This window comes from Apium graveolens, chromosome 3, assembly GCF_009905375.1.
Source record: "Apium graveolens cultivar Ventura chromosome 3, ASM990537v1, whole genome shotgun sequence".
Classification (NCBI taxonomy): Eukaryota; Viridiplantae; Streptophyta; class Magnoliopsida; order Apiales; family Apiaceae; genus Apium; species Apium graveolens.
Genome location: NC_133649.1, coordinates 212,733,619 through 212,752,452, shown reverse-complemented (window position 1 = coordinate 212,752,452; position 18,834 = coordinate 212,733,619). Strand labels below are relative to the sequence as shown.

The 18,834-nt window shown below is 37.4% G+C and overlaps 1 non-coding gene across 1 annotated transcript; it reads left to right on the top strand.

Moving 5' to 3' along the window:
• Positions 1-6,745: 6,745 nt before the first annotated feature.
• LOC141715990 (small nucleolar RNA R71) lies at positions 6,746-6,850 on the top strand. The gene has a single exon (XR_012572727.1). It is a non-coding gene; the product is annotated as a small nucleolar RNA R71 (small nucleolar RNA).
• The last annotated feature ends 11,984 nt before the right edge of the window (positions 6,851-18,834 follow it).

Here is an 18,834-nt window from a genome sequence, read left to right as displayed (position 1 = left end):
TATAGCATGCATGCCAACCTAACAAGATTCAACATCAGTCTAACACTATCACAATACTCGCATCAATATCACATATTAATCAGTAAAGCAACACAAAAGGATCATGGTATATGGATGAGCTATATGACATGATAAATAAAGCTATAAAATAAAATAAAAAAACTAAAAAAACTATATGGTAAAAATATATAACTATATGAACTAAACTATCATGAAAATGCAACTACATGACACACACACAAATATGTTCCTTAACTACCACCCCCAAACTTAAAATCTTCACTATCCCCAGTGAAGGTAATAGAAAGGAACGCAGGGTATACCTACTCAGATGAATCATCATCATCATCATCACCCTCACCCTCAGAGGGTGGAGTGTTAGGAGGTTGATAAGCAAAATCCTCACCATAAACGGGCCACTGGATATTAGCTCCAAGGCCTCTAAATACAGTCCCAAGTGCTTGGGTGAGCTCCTGCGCAAACTGACTCTGTGACTCATACATCGCATCCATCATCTTGGAAAACCTCCTGTATTAGACATCAACCAATGCCGAACCATCTCCTCCTTGAACTCTCGAAGAGCCTGCCTCTCCCTGAGCCTGACTTGACCTAGCCATGGTAGCACCAGCTGCTGGAACTCCTCCTGGAAGGTGATATCCCAAACCATGTGACTCGGGCTCTCCACCCGTCTACTCCTGCATCGCATTCAAAGTTGATGAATCAATAGGAGCGGACGGCATCTGCAGTTGCTCATAAGAAGGCCACTGGACTCCACATGCCTTGCAAAGCTTCATGACAATAGAGGCATACGGGATAGAGTACTGCGATTTCCCCCTCAAAAAATTCAAAATCCCTTGGTAGATGTACTCACCAAGGTCCACATAATATTCATCATTCAAAATTCCCCATAACAACCTCGCCCTCTCCACTGTAACCTCATGTGAATGCAAAGAAGGAAGAATATTAGCACACATAAATGCATTCGAAGCACGAGCATACCTGTTCATCGCGACAGCAGGGAAATTACGATACTCGTTGGTTCCCCTTTTGAACTTGCACACTGTGCCCGACCGATAGAGAGTAGCAATAATCAAGTCCATATCAAAGTCCTCAGGGGTCTTTTCATTCCAATGCTCCTCTTGTGGGTTCCTTTGTCGCTGTCCAATTACCTGGCGAATCGCCTCGGGATGATAATCAATAGTAAGCCCATGAACAACAGAAAACCCATTCTTGTCGGCCTTGGCGTTCGCATATAACTCGCGAACGATACTCATCGGAACCACCTCAGGTGACTCGCAGAACGTAATCTATCCCTTCTCAGCAATCATCGGTAGCAAATCACCATCCCTCCCTGGTGGCAAGAACCCCCTCTCCCTCATAATAGGCTTAGTCAAAAGCTTGGTGTACTCTTCTTCAGCAGCCCCATCCAACAATCGGGGCCTCGTAACATTATTCCTCGAAGAATCAGTAGTAGTCGGGTTGGTCCTGCTGCTACCCACAGTTCGTGATCTCTTTGGGGCCATGAAAACTGAGAATAAGAGTTGGAGAGTTTGTGTTTGGTGTGTAGGAGAGATTTTGTAGAGTTGAAAGTGTGTATGATGTTTATGTAGAGGTTGTATGTATTTATAGGGCAAAATTAGGGTTAGAATTTGATTAGGAGTGGGGATTGTGGCTATGTATAGGGAGAAGTCGTGGGGTAATGGGTGATATGGGTTCTGTAAATTTTGTTTTTGTTTTGTTTTTTTATATAGGCTGAAAAATGATTTTTCAAAAATCAGGGGCGCAGTCGGTCGCCTGGCACCAGCAGGCGGTGCCTGCTAGCGCGCGACCGCCTGATCCTAGCAGGCGGGCGCCTGCAAGGCTTCTGGAAATTTTTTTTCCTGCCAACTTTTTTCAGATTTTTTGGGTTTTTGGATAAAGTACTAAATTCTAAGGTGTCCTATGGTCTCATATCTTGGGTTGCCTCCCAATAAGCGCTTCTTTTACGTCATTAGCTTGACGTGGAGTTATGCGATCAAGTTGACAATAAAACGACACTAACCACTTCACGTTTTTCCGTATCCCCATAATAGTGCTTCAGTCTTTGACCATTTACTTTGAATGCTTGGCCCGGATCGTTCTAAAAAATCTCCACCGCTCCATGTGGAAACACAGTTTTGACGATAAATGGTCAAGACCACCTTGATTTCAACTTTCCAGGAAAATGTCGGAGACGAGAGTTAAATAGAAGAACTTGTTACCCCGGCACGAATGCCTTAGGAAATAGTTTCCTGTCATGCCACCTTTTTACCTTTTCATTGTACATTTTGTTGTTTTCGTACGCTTGAAGTCGAAATTCATCAAGTTCATTTAACTGAAGCATTCGCTTCTTCCCAGCTGCATCTAGATCAAGGTTTAACTTCTTCAATGCCCAATAAGCCTTATGCTTAAGCTTCACAGGTAAATGACATCCCTTACCATAGACAAGTTGAAACGGGGACATCCTAAGTGGAGTCTTGTATGCTGTTTTATAAGCCCAAACAGCTTCATCGAGCTTCAAAGACCAATCTTTCCTTGACGGACAAACGACTTTCTCTAGAATGCGCTTGATCTCTCTATTTGACACTTTAGCTTGACCATTAGTTTGCGGATGATAGGAAGTAGCAATGCGATGATTCACATTGTAGCGTTGCATCATTGAAGTGAACTTACGATTGCAGAAATGTGACCCATCATCACTTATGATAACTCGTGGCATTCCAAACCTTGTGAATACCTGCTTATGAAGAAAACTCAACACTACCCTTGCGTCATTAGACGATAAAGCCTTGGCTTCCACCCATTTCGAGACATAATCGACTGCTAACAAGATGTACTGATTATTGCAGGACGAGATAAATAGTCCCATGAAATCGATTCCCCAAACATCGAAGACCTCAACTTCAAACATCACATTTAAAGGCATCTCATCCTTTCTGGTAAGATTCCCAACTCTTTGGCAATGATCACACCTTAAAATGAACTGATGTGCATCCTTAAACAACGTAAGCCAGAAAAAACCTGCTTGAAGAATACGAGATGTTGTCTTTTCACCACCATAATGTCCATTATAAGCTGTGGAATGACAGTCTCATAATATCCCCTCCGTCTCACAGAATGAGATACATTACCTGATGATCTGGTCAGCTCCTTATCTAAACAAATATGGTTCATCCCTCATGTACCACTTCACCTCATGCATAAACTTCTTCTTTTGAGCCGCATTTATATTAGGAGGCATTATATTGCTAACAAGATAGTTCACAAAATCTGTGAACCATGGCTCTTCCTCTTGAATTACAAACAACTGCTCATTCGGAAAAGATTTGTTGATCAATGTCTTATCATGTGAAGTAGAATTGGGATTCTCTAATCTAGAGAGATGGTCAGCTACTTGATTTTCAGTACCTTTTCAATCCTTGATCTCTAACTCGAATTCCTGTAGTAAGAGAACCCAACGAATAAGTCTAGGCTTCGAATCCTTCTTTGAGACCAGATAGCGGATGGCAGCATGATCAGTGAACACTGTCACCTTTGTCCCAAGTAGATAAGATCGAATTTTTTTGAAACCAAAAACTATAGCCAAGAGCTCCTTCTCAGTAGTGGTGTAGTTCAGTTGGGCTCCATTTAGCATCTTACTAGCATAATAGACCATATGAAAGATATTAGTCTTTCGCTACCCAAGAACTGCTCCCACTGCATAATTACTTGCATCACACATCATCTCAAAAGGTTCTCTCCAATCCGGTGCCGTAATAACTGGTGCGGTGATTAAATTCTTCTTGAGAGTCTCGAATGCTGCCAAGCATTCTTTATCAAATTTGAAAGGCACATCTTTTTCGAGCAAGTTGCACTACGGCTTAGATATCTTAGAGAAGTCCTTGATGAAATGCCAATAAAAACCCGCATGACCAAGAAAGCTACGGATTCCCTTCACAGAAATAGGTGGCGAAAGATTTTCAATGATGCCCACCTTGTCTTTATCCACCTCAACACCTTTACTGGAGACCATATGCCCAAGAATGATGCCTTGTTGCACCATGAAGTGACATTTTTCCCAATTGAGCACCAGATTGGTTTCCACACACCTTTTGAGCACCAAACGGAGATTATTCAAGCATTCATCATACGAATGTCAAAAGATGGAGAAGTCGTCCATGAACACTTCAACATTATTTCCAATCATATCAGAGAATATAGCCATCATGCATCTCTAAAAAGTGGCAGGTGCACCACATAAGCCAAAAAAAACTCTGCGAAAAGCAAACGTGCCAAATGGACAATTGAAAGTAGTATTCTCTTGATCTTCTCGTGTAATGCAAATCTGATTGTATCCCGAATAGCCATCCAGAAGACAATAATACTCATGACCAGCCAACCTGTCAAACATCTAATCAATGAATGGAAGAGGGAAGTGATCCTTCCTCGTGGCTTTATTCAACTTGTAGTCCATGCATACCCTCCATCCTGTGACTGTTCGAGTGGGGATGAGCTCGTTCTTCTCATTTGCTACCACAGTAATACCTCCTTTCTTAGGTACACTTTGCACGGGGCTCAACCAAGAACTGTCAGAAATAGGATATATAATTCCTGCATCCAGCCACTTTAAAATTTCTTTCTTGACCACTTCTTTCATGATAGGATTAAGCCTTCGCTGTTGCTCAACAGTCAGCTTGCTACCTTCCTCTAGCATAATTTTATGCATGTAGTACGAAGGGCTGATCCCTTTTATATCTGCTATAGTCCATCCGATGGCCGATTTAAATTCTCTCAAAATCCTCAAGAGCTTGTCCTCATCACTACCTGAAAGGTCAGATGCAATAATAACAGGCAAAGTAGATGCATCGCCTAAAAAAGCATACCTCAAGTGTTCAGGCAATGGTTTAAGCTCCAAAGTAGGTGCTTCCTGCATAGATGGTTTGAGCTTTCCCTCAGCATTCTTGAGATCAGTATTTCCCAGAGATTCAAATGGCATGTCTAGCTTTCGTTTCCAAGGAGAAGCATTTAGATTTTGTAACTGCTCATTGCCTTCATCATCTACACTGTCAAAATCCCCCAATAAGGCTTTTTCTAAGGCATCAGACCTTAGCACATGATCAAGTTCTGAAGTAACTGTAGAATCGACCTAATCCACCTTGAATCACTCCTCATCTTCCGTAGGGAATTTCATCGCATTGAACACATTGAATGTCACATCTTGATCTTGCACCCTCATAGTGAGTTCACCTTTTTGCACATCTATCAAGGTACGGCCTGTAGCAAAGAAAGGTCTTCCCAAGATTATGGGAATCTTCTTATCTTCCTCGAAATCCAGAATGACAAAATCTGTAGGAAAGATGAGCTTGTCCACCTTTACTAGCACGTCCTCCACGATGCCTCATGGGTATATAATCGGATGATCAGCCAATTGTAGAGACATGTAGGTGGGCTTCGGATCAGGTAAATTCAACTTTTTGAAGATAGACAACGACATCAGATTGATGCTTGCTCCCAAATGACAAAGGCACTTGTCAAATGACAACTTGCCAATGGTGCAAGGAATGGTGAAGCTACCTGGATCTTTAAGCTTTGGAGGTAACTTTTGTTGCAGCACGACACTGCACTCTTCCGTCAGAGCAACGGTATCTGGATCATCAAGTTTCACCTTCCTTGAAAGAATACCTTTCATGAATTTTGCATAACTAGGCATTTGCTTAAGAGCCTCAACGAAAGGTATGTTGATGTGAAGTTTCTTGAACACCTCCAGAAACTTACCAAATTGCGTGTCCAGCTTTTGTTTTTGCAATCGCTTAGGAAAAAATGGTGGAGGATAGAGCTCTTTCTCCCATGTATTACCCTCAGGCAGAGTGTGTTCAACAATAGTCTACCTTAGTTCCCCCTCTTTCTCCTTTTGTATTCCTTCTTCATCTAATCTTCAACTTCTCCATCTTTTGCTTTTTCAGCATCAACAACTTTTCCAGACCTTAAGATGACAACTTTGACTTGCTCTTTAGCTTCCTTCCTGCCTGGCACTTCAGTATCATTGGGAAGTGTGCCAGGTTGACGATTGAACAAGGCATTGGCTATTTGTCCAATTTGATGTTCCAAGGTCTTCATAGAAATAACCTGACTTTTGCACAGCAACTTTAACTCCTCAAAATCAGCACTAGAAGGTGGAGCAGCACCTCCTTGTTGATGATATGATTGCCTTTGAGCAAATTGCTGAGGTTGCTGGAATCTAGGTGGATTAAACTGTTTACTTGCAGCTTGCTGATATGGTTGCTGAACAACATTCTGATTATTGCTCCAACTGAAATTGGGATGATTTTTATTATTAGGATGATAAGTAGCGGGCACAGGCTGCTGCGGTCTCTGAAAATTGTTCACATACTGAACAGATTCATTAACAAGAGAACATTGATCCGTAGCATGAGAGCCTGCACAAAGCTCACAGACACTAGCTATTTGATTTACTCCATAGTTGGCTAAAGAACCGACCTTCATAGACAGCGCCTGGAGCTGCGCTGCAATAGCTGTAGCTGCATCAACTTCCAGAATACCTGCTACCTTCCCATGCATCATCCGTTGAGTTGGGTTTTGATACTCGTTTGCAGCCATAGTTTCAATAAGATTATAGGCCTCATTATAGCTTTTGGCCTACAAGGCACCTCCAGAAGCTGCATCAAGCATGGGCCGAGATTGGGCCCCCAAACAATTGTAGAAACCAGTGATCACCATCCAGTCAGGCATACCATGATGTGGACACTTTCTCAACATCTCCTTGTCGCTCCCAAGCTTCACACATAGATTCTCCTTGTTGCTGCGCAAACTGAGTAAGAGCACTCCTCATAGCTGCAGTTTTGGCCATTGGATAGAACTTCACCAGAAACTTTTGCACAAGATCTTCCCAAGTAGTGATGGACCCAGCTGGTAAAGAATGTAACCAGTCCTTAGCTTTGTCCCTCAGAGAGAATGGGAAAAGCCTCAGCTTGATAGCCTCATTAGTAACGCCATTATATTTGAAAGTACTACAGATCTCGAAAAAATTCCTGATATGCATGTTGGGATCTTCAGTCGCAGCACCTCCGAAAGAAACAGAATTCTGCACCATCTGAATAGTGCCCGACTTGATTTCAAAAGTATTGGCCTGGATAGCCGGATGAATGATGCTTGACTGAATGTCATCAATTTTAGGCCGAGAAAAGTCCATAAGAGCTGGATCAGCTTGAACTACACGATCACCCATTGTTTCAGGTTCTTTCTTTTCACTATCTTTATCCGAATCTTCAAAAACTCTTCTCCGGAAAGTCAAGAGCTGTATCTGTGTCCTCAGCTTTATCCAGATTTCTCTTGTGAGTGCGAGAACGTGTTTGCATATACGCTCGCTAGAGTACCTGAAACACAACCAGAAGTAGTAAGTAACAAGTCTTAATCAATGAATCCTAATGACCACTGATGGCAAGTACATAAACTAAACAAATTAACACCGAGTCCCCGGCAGCGGTGCCAAAAACTTGTTAGGCACAAAGCATGCGCTAAATAATTCACGCAAGTATACGCGTTCGCAAGTAATATAGAATGATTTGTAGTTCGTTCCCACAAAGACTCTGATTAATTATATTTAATTTACACTTACTCACCAATGTATGATTATTCTTCAATGTCAAGACAATAACAATTAAGGTTGATTAACTAATAATTACTACGAGAATTAAACACTTAAATTAATAATATTAAACATACATGAGATCCTGACTTCATTACTACTTCATTCAATAGTTATTGTTATTACCCTTAGCATGTAATGGTGATGATATTAATCGAATAACACGAAACTGATAAATGCCAACTTTCGTTGTACGAATACCATTCTACCAAGTATCCATAATTAAGATAGAAGTTGAATAGGCATCAATTATGTTGAGACCCTATATGTCTACAGAATTTGACAACATAACGATTTAAGCGCAAGTTATTCATGATGATTACATAGGGCAAGTAAAATGGTTAGAGTTACCCACTAATCATGCATACAATACACGAACCTATGCTAGCATGGCAAATTCTAAATCTCAAGATTCACTGTCGCTATACAAGAGATTAACAGGCTAACTTACATGTTCGCGACGCACATAAGACGAATAAGCACAACCTATACTAGATATCATACAATCACCATATATCAAGGTATTAAACAATTAACTAAAGAAATCCATAGTAAATCCGCTAGGATCCCATGATCACGATTAGCCCATAATAGAACTCATCGTCACCATGGGTTCATATGAAAGCATGATAATAACACAACGATATAAACTAATAAAAATACTTAATAAATAATGAAGTACGTCACAAGAGTATTAAGGTTCAAAGCATAAAGAAAACTAGCATCCACAGTTATAATGAATTAAAAGAATCATAAGATAAACGTATACTTCATCTTTTTCGTTGTTGCGTGCTAAAACGGTCTTCTCAATCTTCTTGCCTTCGCTCTTGATTATCTCCTCTATCAAGAAAACGTCTTTCCATAAGGTTTATATAATAACCCAAGAGAACCAGCGCTAACAGAAGCCCAATTGTAATAATATTAATAAAATCCAGATTCTAAAATTCCGCCCAAAGGCGACCGCCTGCATCCTCCACTCGGGCGCCTGCTAGCGCGCGGCCGCCTGCTCTCTCCAGGCGGGCGCTTGCTACCCTTCTGGAAAATATTTTATTTTGCTTATGTTTTTGCTGATTTCTTCGCTCATCTCCCCTAGACTGATTCCAAGCACTTCCTTAAGCTTTATTTGATAAAAACCACCTATCTAACCTAGTTATACCCTAAAATGCAAAAACACTAGAAAATGCGTCAAATACACAAAATACTCGAGTTCAAGACACCAATTCAAGCCGTTATGAGACGCTCTAAGTGGTATTAAATGCAACTTATCACATAAAAAAAGGTTATGGATAAAAAATCAATTTCCTGAGGGTGGTGTTGGTGACAAGACAAAACTTTCTAGAAAAAAGGGTAGTTGTGAATGTAAATGATTCAGGAGTGGATGGGTGTATGCAGGTGTCCCTTTCTTTCCTACAATAGAGAAGGGCATATGAGTTGGACATTTTCATCAACAAAGTCAAAGTGATGAGTCCAAAGGACACTCTCTTGATGCATGAGCTTAAAAATGGACAAATAGCTATTTTTTCTGAAGCATATCTATATCCAAGTAAGGGAGTGGCCTACATATATCCCAACACAAAAAGATGCAAGCACTTCCAACTACCCAAGCACTGTGTCATGGGGAATAAAAAGTTGATGATGATTTTCGAGACAAACTTGAAGACCAAGAAAAATAAAGCTCATGAAGATGTTGAGATGATAAAGATTCTTGCAAAATATTTGAAAAATGCAGAAGCTATACTACCAAGGACTTAAATTAATCAAAAAGATGACTTGGATGATGATTAGTAAAAAAAAGATGAACATAAATCTTCTGACTCATATTCTAGTCAATCTAGCAAAGGAAGTGGTTGTGATGTGGATGAGAAGAAGAAAGGGAGGGAGGAAAAGAAGGGAAATGATGACAGCTAGGGAAAGAATAGAGATGCAGGAGATGGAAGAGACATCATAAAGAGACCAACAACCCAAATATCCAAAATCCTACCCATCCAAATACGAACACCTAGCCATACACAATATCAAACTGTCCAAACCTCTAAGCCCAAGTACCTGTATAAACAAACTGCAAATTTTTTACTCAAAATCCCTATCAGAGCAAGCCAAACCTTTCTAAAGAAAATTTCCAAATCAACTTCATTCAAACCTCTAACTAAAACTCACTTCAAGTCTGCAGGAAGAAAGCCAATTATATTCAACTTGAAACTGGTGTACTTTGGGATTGCTTTAATTAGGATGACTTTCTACCAATCTTAGAAAATATATCAGATAATGAATATAACAAACATCTAGCTGAAGAAATAACCAAAGTTTGTGTTATTTCTTTAGGAGAAATCATGATCTACTTTAAAGATGGCACATTCAACTTATTGAATAGAGAAGTTATTGAGAATTATTCAACTACAGAACTTGAAAGGATGAAAAATTTGATGAATGCAAGAGATTCTTTTACAAGGATGAGGAAAGCTGAGTTGGCAGGGAGATTGAGAGAAATAAATATAAGACATGCAAGGGAAAAGGCTGAAAGGGAGGAAAGTGAAAGAAAATATGCCAAGAAGATTGAAATGTTTGAGCAAAGGTTAAATGAGCTGAAAGCCAAAAGACTGAGCATGATATCTCTAAATGGTCTATTTCTGCATGTAAAGACTCATAAGTTATTAAGGTACATAATCAACTATCTTGATAGTTACTCGTTGGATGAACGACTCAAGCTGGTTGAATCTCTAAGAGGAACATAAATCATAGAAGAACTTGAAGTCCTAGAGTTAGACTGAAAGATCTAATTAGAGAGCAGCCATGCTATGAAAAATTCAGATAATCATGTACTTCAAATTTCATGTAACTACAAGAATATATGAAATCCGTATTTTGTAAGTCTCTATTTATTTAATTTTATCTTGGGGTTAGTCTTGTTATCAGGCATGAATTTATGACAAGTAATCTTCTCACAAATTGGGGGAGATTGTTGTGCAAGACATGCCTGTACATAACAAGACTAAGTCATCTTGACAACCCTAAGGATAAGTTGTATGATAATCTAATTTTGTATTCTGTAATTGTATTACTTGAGCTTGTAAAAATGTTAAGTAGATTAGACTGGAGGAGTTTTTTGTGAACAGTCATCAAGCAAAGGAATAAACTGTGGAAGAAGATCAAATCCTGATCATGCCTTAGAGAGAAGTGTAGCAGCTTGGATTTTAATAATTCTGTTCTAGAAAAATATTCTAAGTAAGATATCAACAAGTCACATATCAAGGAATATCGAGAAGTCTATCGAGAAGTCCAAAATGACTTTTAGAGAAGTCCCAAGAGATATTGATAAATCAATATGCATGTAGAGATCTTAGATATCGACAAGTAAAAAAGAACATGTAGAGAACTGAAGATATCGACAAGTCATTTCTTCATGTAAAGATCTAGAGATATCGACAAGCCAAATCTTCATGTAGAGATCTGGAGATATCGACAAGTCATTTCTTCATGTAGAGATCTAGAGATATCGACAAGCCAAATCTTTATATAGAGATTTAGAGATATCGACAAGTCAAAAGCCTATGTAGAGAACTAGAGATATCGACAAGTCATTCTACATGTAGAGAACTGAAGACCTCGACAAGTCATTAACACATGTAGAGAACTCAAGATATTAATAAGTCATTTTACTTATCGATATATGACATTTTTATAGAAAAAAGAGATCTCAACAAACTATCTCATAATTTAGAATGCAGACAGGTTAAAGATTTAAGATTATTACTCACCAAACAATTCTATCACTGAATCGGAAAGACTGTAAAAGCAGCTTGAAGAATTTAAGATCAAGGGATAAGATTCACTGGACAAAGGAGGGTCACAGACCTATTAGTGTCTGCACAGATTTGCTAACAGTGGAAATGGAAAATATACAAAGTAGCTTTAGAAACTGTGTTAGTCCATTTTAGTGCAAGTTTTGTAATCCCGTGCATGTTGATCTATAAAGCATTCACGAGTCCTTTGTTTAGACGTAACAAATAGATAAGAAAAATCTTGAATTCTTTCTGAAGAATTGTATATGAGTTCTTATCTTTAAGAACACATATTTGTAGCACAACAAATTTTATATTAATAAATCAAGTGAGTTTTTGATATTTGCTTGTGTGTTTTACATTAGTACAATATCTCTGCAAATTCATACATCTGTCTTATTCTAAATAGCCAAATACTTTCACAAGTTAATATTTCAAGAAAACACATTCACCCCCACCTGTGTTGCATACCCAACAAAGATCTCAAGGGTTCAAGTGAAGTTGATTGAGAATACAAAGATTATAATGCGAAGGCCTGGGAGCAGAACTAGTCACCTGTGAACCAGACCATTGTACTAGGCATCCGTGAAAGGAAATTGATTATTATCTCTATAAAGATTGTTAAGTGTGAATTTGTATTGAAGCTTAAAGTCATATGAAATGTACAAAGACTCAAAGGTCTGAAGATTGAAAGATGAACAACTTATAAGACTACGAAGATCAAGGTTAAGGGTTTAAGGACAAGAAAGCTTTAGTGGATCACAATTACAAAAACATTCCTTATGATTTTTGTTGGCTCCAAGACTTAAAATAACAAGTAAATTCTTTCTTAGAGATGTTTATACTTCGGTCACCATCAAGAACTCAAGGAATATAATTCTAAATGTCCTGTCACAATGATTCTTATAACCCTTTTGCTTTGTGGCTACACCTGTGACTCCGGTAGCATTTGTACTAGATCTTGTTGGCTCCAAAAATTAAAATGTAAAGTAAACTCTAAGGAAAATCATGTATGTTTATTTAAAAGGTTGGATTTCAACATCTAGCTGTCGTGAACCCTATGTTGACTTCTGAGCTTAAAACCAATAAGATTTTCTGAGGCAAAAGTCAGTCATCGACATAACCATTACTCTAATCTATGTCTAGCTTTTCCTTTGGTTCTTGTCGAGTTCTAAGGTCCTTCACCTTGCACATATCGACATCTGAAGAGTCTGAATGCCTTAAATCATGGTTATGGTTGACATGTAGCTTCTCGAGGGTCCTACTCGACACGTTGCTATTATACAAAAGACAAAGTAATGTGTGGACATGATTGGTCGATATATAGAATGATGTCATAGGATTGGTCGATATCTAAAACTAAAGGAAGATGAATTAGTCGACATCTAGCCCCTATTGGCCAATGCCTTTGAATTTAAGTGGACTAGAAGTTGCCACCTCACCTATCCCTTTGTCCAAGCAATATTCAGATCTACATGCCTATATTTTCAATCAAATCAGAACTTCTCTTCAAGCAAACATTCTTTACAGTAAAGAAACTTTGCAGAATTTATTTCTCAAGCTTATTTGATTCAATCTATTAATTTTTACAAGGAGAAGTGTGGCTCAATTTTCTACACACCATTAAGAAACTTTAAGAAAACGATTAAATTACATTTACCCCTCTCTATAATTGGACTTTAGACCTAACAAATAATGGTGTGATTTGTTATGTGTAGCATGGTGTGGGCAGTGGATCAGGTAATGTAACCATGGTAACACGGATGAGGATACAAAAAGAGGCTACGAATTTATAAATGAAACTATTGTTGTGGACTCAAAAAGGAAATGTGTAGCTGAGCATACTAACTTGGATGGAAATGAGCCTATAATCCAGTCTGTTAATAATCGGGAAATGGGCCAAAAAACTTGTTGGAGGAGGGACCTGTGTTACAGGCCCTCCCAGAAAAATGAGTATCTTAGTATGGAATTGCTGTGGGTTGGGTAAACCATAGACAATTTATTTTATTAAGAAAATTACCCAACCAATCAAATCAAATATAATTTTCTTGTCAGGAATTTTAGCAAAGGCACATAAAGTGAGGGATTTATGTAAACAAATAGATTTTGTAGAGTATTGAGTGGTCGAAGCATACAAGGTCATAATGGCGGATTAACATTATAATGGAAGAACGAAGGAGGATGCTAAATAACAAAGAGTGGAGCTTATTGTATAGATTTTGAAGTTAAGAATGCGCAAATTGGGCGATGATGTTATAATAGGTATTACAGATGTCCGGAACGAAGCAGGAGAAGAATCTTATGGGATATACTACGAGGTCTAATAGGGGAATCAATATTCCCATGGTGTATTTTAGGAGATTTTAATGATATAATAGTTGTAGGGGAGAAATGGGGTGGATGTGAACAACATTTGGGTTTGTTAACGGGGTTCACAGAAATGATAATTTGATTGTAGTTTGTTGAACTTATGGTACGTAGGGGAACAGTTTACTTGAGAGAAGTATAATATATAAGAGAAGTTGGACAGAGCATGTGCAAATTAGTCTTGGCGTAATTTATTTTCGTAGGAAGAGTTGAGAGTTATGCTAGTATCTACGTCTCACTATACACCAATTTATTTCCAACAGCATAAATATGTATACATTCCAAAGAAATGATGATTCAAATTTGAGAATGTATGGCCGAAAGAGGATGAATTTTAACAAATTGTTAAAAATGGTTGGGAAGATAATGGGGACATGGAGATCATGGAAAAAATAACATTTTGTGGGTTACCATAATGTGGGGAGGTATGAACATCGAGCATAAAGGAAGAATAAAGGTGTGTTGGGTAAAACTCTGAAAACTTAGGTCTAAAGAGGATGCTCATGGAATTAGTACTGTATATTGAAACGCATGTGATGGGACTTTTTCTAACTATTCTAAAAAAAAGAAATATGTTGGAAGCTCCGGTTGAAAGAGAGAGATCAAAACACACATTTTTTTCAAAAGTATGTTTTGCCAAGGAGAAGAACGAATTTAGTAGAAAAAATCAAGGACAGCTTTGAAAAGTGGTGTGAGATAATGAAAGAAGTAAAAATAGTAATTCAAAATTACTTCTTAGACCTGTTTACATTATCAACTTCTAATGGGCAATTATCAGTTAGAGAAGAGGTAAATTAATTATCTGATCAGGTGATTATGGATTTAATATCGGGAATCACGGAAGAGGAGGTGCGATGTATCTTCTTCTCTATACACCCGGAGAAATATCCACGGTTAGATGGCTTTATCCATGCCTTTTACCAATCATTTTGGAGTGTGGTGAAGAAGGACCTAACTCAGTTTTGTCAAAGATTTATGTGCATGGGTGAGTTGCCAGTAGGGATGAATCAGACGTTAATATGCCTCATACCAAAAGTTTCAGTCCCACAAATAATGTCAAATTTTCGCATAATATCATTGTGTAATGTTTTGCTGATGATATTGTTAAAGGTACTATCTAATAGACTAAAAGCATGCCTGGGTTTGTTTATATCAAATAGACAAAATGCATTTTTTGGTGTGCATTACTAGATAAACTTCAATAGATATCGGCCAGAAACCGATGTTAAACGTTTTCCTGAACGATGTCTATGCGGGTGTAGAGAAAGGTACCCCCATATGATATCGATTGTGAACCGATGTGTGGGAACATCTTTAACATCAGTTCCGAATTATAGCCCGATGTATATTCTCTATTTTTAAACAGAAGCTGCATTACAATCTTTTCTAAATAGCTTTTATATGATCTAATCATGAACTTTAACAATTAATTTACAAAGTATAAGTCAGTATTCATATCATTTTTAAAAATAAATTTGATGTCAAAGTTGTCTTCTGACATCGCTTTCAAACAATAACCGATATAAGTTCTTATTTTTCACATTGGTTATAGTTTCTGACATGATGTGTTTTTCCTTTTCAACATCAGTTTACTAATAGGAACTGTTGTCTATCTGTGCCTGTGTCCATCATCTTGTATCCGATGTAAAAGGTAATGACCTTTCTCCTTCTTTGACATCAGTTTTTAAAATTTTGCCGATGTATTTGTTTTAAGTTTATATCAACTGCTTTGCAGATTTGTTTAAGAACTGATGTCTATGTAGCTTTTTAACAACAGTTTTTTAGAAAGTGTAGAAATTGATGTCTATATGCCTAAAAATTAGACAGACACTGATTGTTTTATATGCACCCATGACATACTAAATGGCAAAAATACCAAATGCCTTCTATATCAATTGCCAAAACAGAAAAAACTGGCTACCTAAGGTAACCAAATCACCAGCAAGCCAACACAATAATATATCCGATCAAACCAACACAATAATATCCAAATCTAACACAAAATCTATATAGAAAAACATTTGTTTCATTACTAAAACATCATCAAACCATCATAGCATATCAGCAGCCTGCAACGTACAACCTTAAAGTATCATAATTAAGACCACATGTCATGGTAAATTTACAATTTTTTTGACATAACTAATAAGAATAGTTTCATTTCATGAAAGTTAGAGAAGCGAAGCAGCTAGCTACATGAATCCTTCGATGTAGCCAAGAGTCTCCATACGAACAACATCAAGATCCTTCATGCTGTAGGATTTTCAATTCTTGCTTGATCACTGTGCATATTTAACAAAAATAAAAAATAATAATAAAAATAATAATAAAACAAAGAAGCATTAAAATTGAAGGACTACAAAAAACAAGGAAGTGGCGAGATTTCTAATTTTTACAAACTTAAGAGGAAGAACGACAATGTAGCTCACCAATTTTTTTTAGTACAATGCAGCTCACATTATCGATGTAGCTAACATTGAAAATTCTTAGCTTAAGTAAATTATGATGGATTTGAAAGATGAAGCAATCATGATCATTTGAGTAAATTATTAAATAATCATATTTGAGTAAATTATATTATGCCATGACCGAGATTTTGTTGTCAAATGTGAACTAAAAGAACAGTCATAATATACCTCCAAATATGTTGGATTACTTAATGCTGCAAATACAGAAACTTCAGCAGCAACAACCACATTACATGGTTTTTTGGCCCTGCCTAATAGTCCAGTTTGATTCTTTTTTCGATATCATACAAAGATTTCTTTTTTCTTAATATCATTATAAACATTGGTTATAAAAGAAAAAATACAAAGCAAAATACCAACATGTGACGCTGCTTTGTTTTTCGATCTCCTTTTTTTCCAGTTTGTCTAACTCCCCTTCGTGATCTCCAATTTCACCTATATGGTAGTTCTTTTGCAGCTAAAATAAGCAATTACATCTTTGGCCATTCTGCACACTCTGGATCATTCAATGAAAAAAATTCACTGAGTACTATTATAACAGAAGATACATTGATTCCAAAGGTGAACGATAGTTTAGGCATATAATCAAACGAAGCTTATCAACCTTTAGGAGGCAGAAAATTAGATAATACATTTTCTAACCTATTTCATCAAAAAATAAGACACTATAATGAACTTACCAAAAGGATTGCCTTGTACATGTCTTTGAGCTGAATATAATATGAAATAAAGTCTTACCAGTAAGCATATGACGAGTCATAGAATTAGAAATACATGATCGGGATCTATCCAAGTAATCTAGTTTGGCATCCCCAACTCTATAGCATGTAACAGAGCCCAACTAGTAGGTGTTTGACACTACAATACATTATATTAGACAGACAAAGAAGCCATATTTGGAGTCCTAACTGCTAGTTTTAGTAAATTAACTAAAGACATTTCCGCCAAACCGTTCTATATATACTTCCTTGCTCTATCTGTAACATATATCCTGAGTATTTGCATACACACATATAGTAAGAGAAAATGGCAAGAATTTTATACTTGGCAGCAGTGTTGGTGATGGCGGCTCATGTGATGGCAGTGCCAGGGGAGGCGCTGAAATGTAGTGACCCTGAAATGTATGCAAATCAGTTATCACATAAAAAAAACTTGTCTGAAGTTCATAACACACATGAACTAGATTAAGTATGGTAAATTTTATGAAGGCCCCCATAACATTAAATTATTAAATGACTAACCTCATATTTAAATCAATGAGCTCATTCGCGCCGCACCCGTCAAGAATGTATTCATATTTAAGACCATATAATTTAAAACTTTAAGATTAAAACTAATTAAAAAGTAAAGCATCAACTAGTTACAAAATTAGAGTTTCAATTCAAAACCCCCAATTAAAAAATTAGGGTTTAAATTAGGCTTACCCAATCAAAGCTTTGACCTCTTCTATCGTCGATTGTGGTTCTGAGCAGTTAATTGAAAATATGTTAAGCTTTGACCTCGGATTTGAAAGAACGAACAAACGAGCTTGAACGGAGAGAACACAGTCGGGGAGATAGCATAGTCGAGGATAGAGCGCAGTCGGGGAGATAGCATCATTTTTAGTACTGTTGTTGATGGTAGGTTCCACCGTCGAGATAGATGAGAGAGGTGAGAAAACTGAGAGGTGAGAGGTGAGATGTTTTTGAGCTAAGAAGTCGATGAAGAGAGCTTTTTATTTTAGTTTATGTTTTTTGATATATATTGTTGTGTTAGTTATTTTTTTATAATTTTAATTTTTAATGTTTGTGTGTGGGTAAAGTTGAACAATAGGAGGGAGAGTTGAAAAAACTCTAAGGCGGCGGGGGGGGGGGGGGGTTAAGATGGAGTGAAAATTTTGTTGACGGGGAAAACAAAGGGGGAAATCGCGTTTCTCTTTTTTATGAAATGAAATACATCGTTTAGTTTGGAACGATGTAAAAAATAATTTTAACACCGGTGTACACTTGAACCGATGTCTAAAGAGTGATGTCTGTTCTACTTTTTCTAGTAGTGATGGCTGGCTTAAAGATAGACATCACAAAGGCATATGATAGATTAGAATGAGACTTCATTAAAAACATTATTTTAAATTTTAATATCAGCAAACATGGATCAGAAGGGTGATGAAGATGTTAGATTCTGTGCCATACAACTTTACTTATAATGGACTAAAATTTGGAAGTGTTAACTTAACTCGGGGTCTATGACAAGGTGACCCAATTTCACTCCATATTTATATACAATATGATGAAGGATTAAGTGTAATGATTTGACATAAATGAGAATGCATGGCTTTACATGGATGCACCATTGCGAAGGGAGCCCGTACTATATCACATTTTCTATTTGTATACGACCGTTATTTCTTCTTTAGGGTTATGGAAATGGAGGCCAATGTGATGAAAATAATATCGAACATGTATGAAGAAATTTTAGGACAAGTTGTAAATTTCATTAAGTCTACAACTGTCTTTTCTCCAAACATGGAAGAAGCGAAGAAAAGTGTGTGATTAGATTAGTGTTTGAGAAGTTAGGC